General features: G+C 43.0%; 1 protein-coding gene across 2 annotated transcripts in view; it reads left to right on the forward strand.

Annotated features, from left to right (window-relative positions):
* Nucleotides 1–1,865: 1,865 nt before the first annotated feature.
* The window catches only part of LOC122564812, a 106,343-nt gene continuing 102,544 nt past the window's right edge, over nt 1,866–5,664 (forward strand). For both annotated transcript variants that reach the window (XM_043720095.1, XM_043720097.1), the window contains exon 1: nt 1,866–1,996. The gene's annotated coding sequence lies outside the window, so the exon portion shown is untranslated. The remainder of the gene's footprint in view (nt 1,997–5,664) is intronic.

Consider the following 5,664-nt stretch of genomic DNA (forward strand, 5'->3'; position numbering starts at 1 on the left):
AAAGCACAGCAGGTCAGGCAGCATCCAAGGAGCAGGAAAATCGACGTTTTGGGCAAAAGCCCTTCATCAGTTGCTCTATTCCTGATCCTCGAATTCTGGTTTCCAGCATCTGCAGTCCTCACTTTTGCCTAGCTCCTGACTGACTGCGGACTGATGAGACCCTAGACTGACATCCACGTAGCCTCCTGACTGCCTTACTCTGAATCCTTGAACAGGTTGCACTGGACCTGCATGACCAACCTTAGCCTTCTCCCCAGATTGTAATGAAACAAAACCACTGACCTTGAATGTCTCAAATGGTTTACTAACTGTTCCAAACCATTGGATTGAGATTGACAGATGCCTTTGACCAACATCGCTGGGACCCCTTAACTGTTGACAGTCCCCCCGGGGGATAGCGACTACAGGATTTTGAAATATGGCCGATTGGCTGAAGCACTGTCAGTATATATGCTGCATAAGCTGCTGGTGCATGTTGCATTATGACACTGGCATAGTGTGGTGATGTATCATAACTTGTCCAGTCCCTTGATTCATTACAGCTGGTAATTATGACACGTTGCATGGCTCTGTATCTGAGTAACAGGTAAGACAAGATAGAAGTACAGTTAGGCTGTAAGTTATGAATGAGGAAATGTGCAAAAAGGTGTTGCATGGCATAGGTGCAGTGAGCATCCAACTAGGAGTAGAATCATAGAATCCCTACAGTGTGGAAACAGGCCATTTGGCCCAACAAGTCACACTGACCATTCCAAAGAGGGACCCACCCCATATTACTATACATTTACCCATGACTAATGCACCACATCCCTAAACCCCATGGGCAATTTAGCACGGCCAATTCACCGAGCTTGCACATCTTTGAATTGTAGGAGGAAACCAGAGCAAACCACACACACAGGGAGAATGTGCAAACTCCACATAAACTGTCAGCCGAGGCTGGAATTGAATCCAGGTCCCTAGTGCTGTGATGCAGCACTGCTAATCACTGAGCCACTGTGCCGAGTGACTGCAAGAAACCGAAGGTACTCCTTGCTCTGTTCCCGTGCACAGAGTAATTTTGGCAACAGCAATACTATGGAAAGTGTAGGTGAGCTTCTAAGTGCAGTATTGAAGTGGAGAACTGTATTCTAATTGAGTTGGAGATGTTCTATGATGATGTGGTGAGGCTGGTGCATGTCCGATGCTCACCTTCATGTCTGAAGGATGCAGCCTGTCTCTGACCATGGAGCTTGCCCTGAGATGGTGGGGGCTGGTCAGGATGGAGACCCAGAGGAGCAGGATGCTCAGACTATCATGTCAGCCTCATCGAGTTTCTCTCCGCTGCCTGGGAAATGGCAAACTGTATAGAAACGAGACCAGACAACAGGGAGATGTTAGAGCATTAAATCGGCCCCTGGCCGCTCACTGGCGAGTCTTGTCTCACTGTTCAAACTTTGGGTGGAAAATTACACTTGCTTTTCCTGTTGGTGAGAATCTCATTTTTCACTTTTTTTTAAGCGGGGGGGGGGGGGTGGTGAATTGATCTGTGAGTACATATTTCAATCAAAAGAAATGAAGATTGTGTTTGAGCGTTGGTAAATCGATATTTAAATGTTTATTTAAAGCGGTGACATATCACACACATTGGTGACTTCTCCTCTGGCTCGCTTCTTTCAAGAGGAGTTTGCAGGGACAGTTTATCTCAGCTTGCTTCCATGTAATGCAAATACAGAGAGTAAAGATCTTCAGATCCAGAACTGTGTGCACACGTGGTTACAGGCTGCTGTGTGGAGGGGAGGAGTTGTAAACCTGGGCAGTTAAACGCACAGTTAATGGATCAGGCAGTGTGTAGAGAGTCTGGTCTCAAAGGGAGTGAAACGGATCGACCCTGTTCGACATAATCCGGTCACTGCTGGGCCCAGAACCGTGTCTCCTCTCCCTGGAGGACCAAGATTCCTGAAAACACTCTCACATGGCCCTGCAGCTGCAAGTACAAACTTTGAGCTTCTTAAAGGTAAGGGAGGCAGCTGAGAATCAAACTATTACTGGACAGTTTTTGAAAATCTCAGCCCATCTATATTTTTTTAAAAATCGAATGTGTAATTCTGACGAAGGATATGTTTGTACTGATTAGCAAACCTCGCCAATTAAATCGATTGTTTCAACGAAATTGATGGTCAATTAATTCTGAGTTTGCAAACGTCAGTGCATCTTCTGTGCCGCTCATGGCCATTTCTGTCAGAATTCATTGGGACCATTGATGTAGCCAGGTAGCAGCTCATCGCGTTGTCTGTGCTGAATAATAGTGAATACAAGACGCGGGTTTCCAGAAGGCAGGGCTATTGATTAGAAATTTAGGAACATGTTTTTCACCGACGAATAAAAATAAAATTGTTGAAACGAAAACGCAGACTTTCATTTAACAACCTCGAGTAAGGGTATTCCCACTAACCCTGGTAACATGGACCAAAGGGATAAGATCAAACTTGAGCCTAATAGGAAATATTCGGGCAAAGTTCGAGGTTGGGATCTGGAAAGAGAAGGGACTTTTGTATTCACTCAAATCCGGGCAAAGAATCCAGGAATTTGCAACCAGTTCACTTATAACCTAAACGAACATATAAGCAGTGTCTAATAATACATTGTCACAACTAATTCATTTATGTTTTGAAATATTAAATATTTTAAATCACAACACTTAATTCAGCAGTTTTATCTATGCAATACACAATGGTGGTTCATTGGTAGTTTGAAGAACACTAAAATTGGAGGTGTAGTGGACAGCGAAGAAGGTTACCTCAGATTACAACGGGATCTTGATCAGATGGGCCAATGGGCTGAGGAGTGGCAGAATGGAGTTTAATTTAGATAAATGTGAGGTGCTGCATTTTGGAAAGACAAATCAAAGCAAAACTCATACACTTAATGGTAAGGTCCTGGGGAGAGTTGCTGAACAAAGAGACCTTGGAGTGCACATTCATAGTTCCTTGAAAGTGGAATTGCAGGTAAATAGGATAATGACTGAAGGCATTTGGTATGCTTACCTTTACTGGTCAGAGCACTAAGTACAGGAGCTGGGAGGTTATGTTGCAGCTGTACAGGACATTGGTTAGACCACTTTTGGAGTATTGCATACAATACTGGTTTTTCTGCTATAGGAAGGATGTTGTGAAACTTGAAAGGGTTCAGAAAAGATTGACAAGGACTCTGCCAGGATTGGAGGGTTTCAGTAAGAGGGAGAGGCTGAATAGGCTTGGGCTATTTCCCCTGGAGTGTCGGAGGCTGAGGGGTGACCTTTATGGAGGTTTATAAAATCATGAGGGGCATGGATAGGGTAAATAGACAAAATCTTTTCCCCAGAGTGGAGGAATCCAAAACTAGAGGGCATAGGTTTAAGGTGAGAGGGGAAAGATTTAAAAGGGATGTAAGGGGCAACCTTTTCACACAGAGGGTGACACGTGTGGAATGAGCTGTCAGAGGAGGCTGGTACAATTACCACATTTAAAAGGCATCTGGATGGGTTTATGAATGGGAAGGGTTTAGAGGGATGTGCGCCAAATGCTGGCAAATGGGACTAGATTAATTTAGGATATCTTTTCGGAATGGGTGAGTTGGACCAAAGGGTCTGTTTCCATGCTGTATATTTCTATGACTCAATTACTCTGTAAATGCATCAATGAATTAATTGCAGCAATGTTTTTTAGTAATGTTCAGGTTTAGACATTGTGATTCAGTCATAAACTCTGTACCAAATTCTCAACATTTCTCAACATTTCAACTATCTTATTTCTTATTGTCAACACCATAAAAACAGATGATCTGAGCTTGTTGTGGGTAAATTGCTTGCTGCATTTCTGACAGTGCAGAAGTGACTATACTTCAGAAGTACTTCATTGTTGTAAGGGGAGTTGGGACATCACATGGTGGTGAAAGCTCTTCTTTATTTAACATAATATGAAGATAACCAAAGAATCTTGAAAAAATCTGAAGTGGCTGTCTTGCAACTATGTTAAAGTTTTCCAAGGTAAATTATAACTTCATAGAATCTCTACAGTGTGGAAGCAGGCCATTCAGCCCTTCCAGTTCTCACTGATCCTCTGAAGAGCATCCCACCCAAACTCTGGCTAAGCTTCCGGGCCTGCACATTATGGACAAGTTAGTATGGCCAATCCAGCTAAACTGCACATCTTTGGACTATGGGAGGAAAACCAAGCACCCAGAGGAAACCCATGCAGAGACAGAAAGCACTTACAACCTCCACACAGTCATCCATGGTTGGAGCAAGCCCAGATCCTTGGTACTATATGGTAGCAGTGCTACCCACGGAGCCACTATGAGATTTAACAGCTATGAAAATCTGTGTACCCATGATGGAATTTTGTATGTAGATTGTTTATTTGTTTACACCTTAAAGACTTTCATGAGAATGTTTCCATTATAACAACAGCACTCATGTGAAAGATATTTCAATGTAAATTGTCAATACAGCTTGAACATGCAGTTTATCAATGTAAAATGAATATTGCTGACAAGTACACATTTTGTTAATGTTTTTTGTCTTGCATTATTCGGAACATCTGCAAGAATAAAGAGGAACAATATTTTATGCTGTATAGGAAGAGAGTGCTGATTGGTTGGCAAGTGGTCTGATTGGTTGAGGCTATGTCATTGAACATGCACAAATTAGATGACTAATAATTAACTGCCATTGATTGTTCAACGTTAAATCAGTGTCTACCATGCAGAGTCACTTGCTAACCAATCAGCGCTCTGTTGCTATGCAGTATAAATATTGCTTCCACTATGGCTTGCACAGTGGCTGTGTGGTTAGCAATGCTGCCTCACAGCACTAGGGTTCTAGGTTTGATTTCCAGCCTCAGGTGACTGTGTGCATGGAGTTGGCACATTCTCCCCGTGTCTGTGTGGGTTTCCTCCGGGTGCTCTGGTTTCCTCCCACAATCCAAAGATGTGCAGGTCAGGTGAATTGCCCATAGTGTTATGTGCATTAGTCAGAGGGAAATGGGTCTGGGTGGTTTACTCTTCGGAGGGTCGGTGTGGACTGGTTGGGCTGAAGGGCCTGTTTCCACACTGTAGGGAATCTAATCTAATCTTATATTGGTATTTACTTCTAACAAATGCAAGACCAAAACTTCAACAACATGTGTTTTTTCAATGGTACTCATGATTTTCCACTTCCAAATAACTAAATGTAAATCTAATTGATTTACAGATGATTTGTAAAGTATTTTTTTGAATATAGGTATTATACATCCTATTTCCAATATCCAGTACGGAACGACTTACTCACAATGGCTTTTAGAGTCATAGAGTCATAGAGATGTACAGCACGGAAACATACCCTTCGGTCCAACCTGTCCATGTCGACCAGATATCCCAATGCAATTTAGTCCCACCTGCCAGCACCCGGCCCATATCCCTCCAAACCCTTCCTATTCATATACCCATCCAAATGCCTCTTAAATATTGCAACTGTACCAGCCTCCACCACATCCTCTGGCAGCTCATTCCATACACGTACCACCCTCTGCGTGAAAACGTTGTCCTTTAGGTCTCTTTTATATCTTTCCCCTCTTATCCTAAACCTATACCCTCTAGTTCTGAACTCCCCGACCCCAGGGAAAAGACTTTGTCTATTTATCCTATCCATGCCCCTCATAATTT

The sequence above is a fragment of the Chiloscyllium plagiosum genome, chromosome 30 (genome assembly GCF_004010195.1).
Source record: "Chiloscyllium plagiosum isolate BGI_BamShark_2017 chromosome 30, ASM401019v2, whole genome shotgun sequence".
NCBI classification, from domain to species: domain Eukaryota; kingdom Metazoa; phylum Chordata; class Chondrichthyes; order Orectolobiformes; family Hemiscylliidae; genus Chiloscyllium; species Chiloscyllium plagiosum.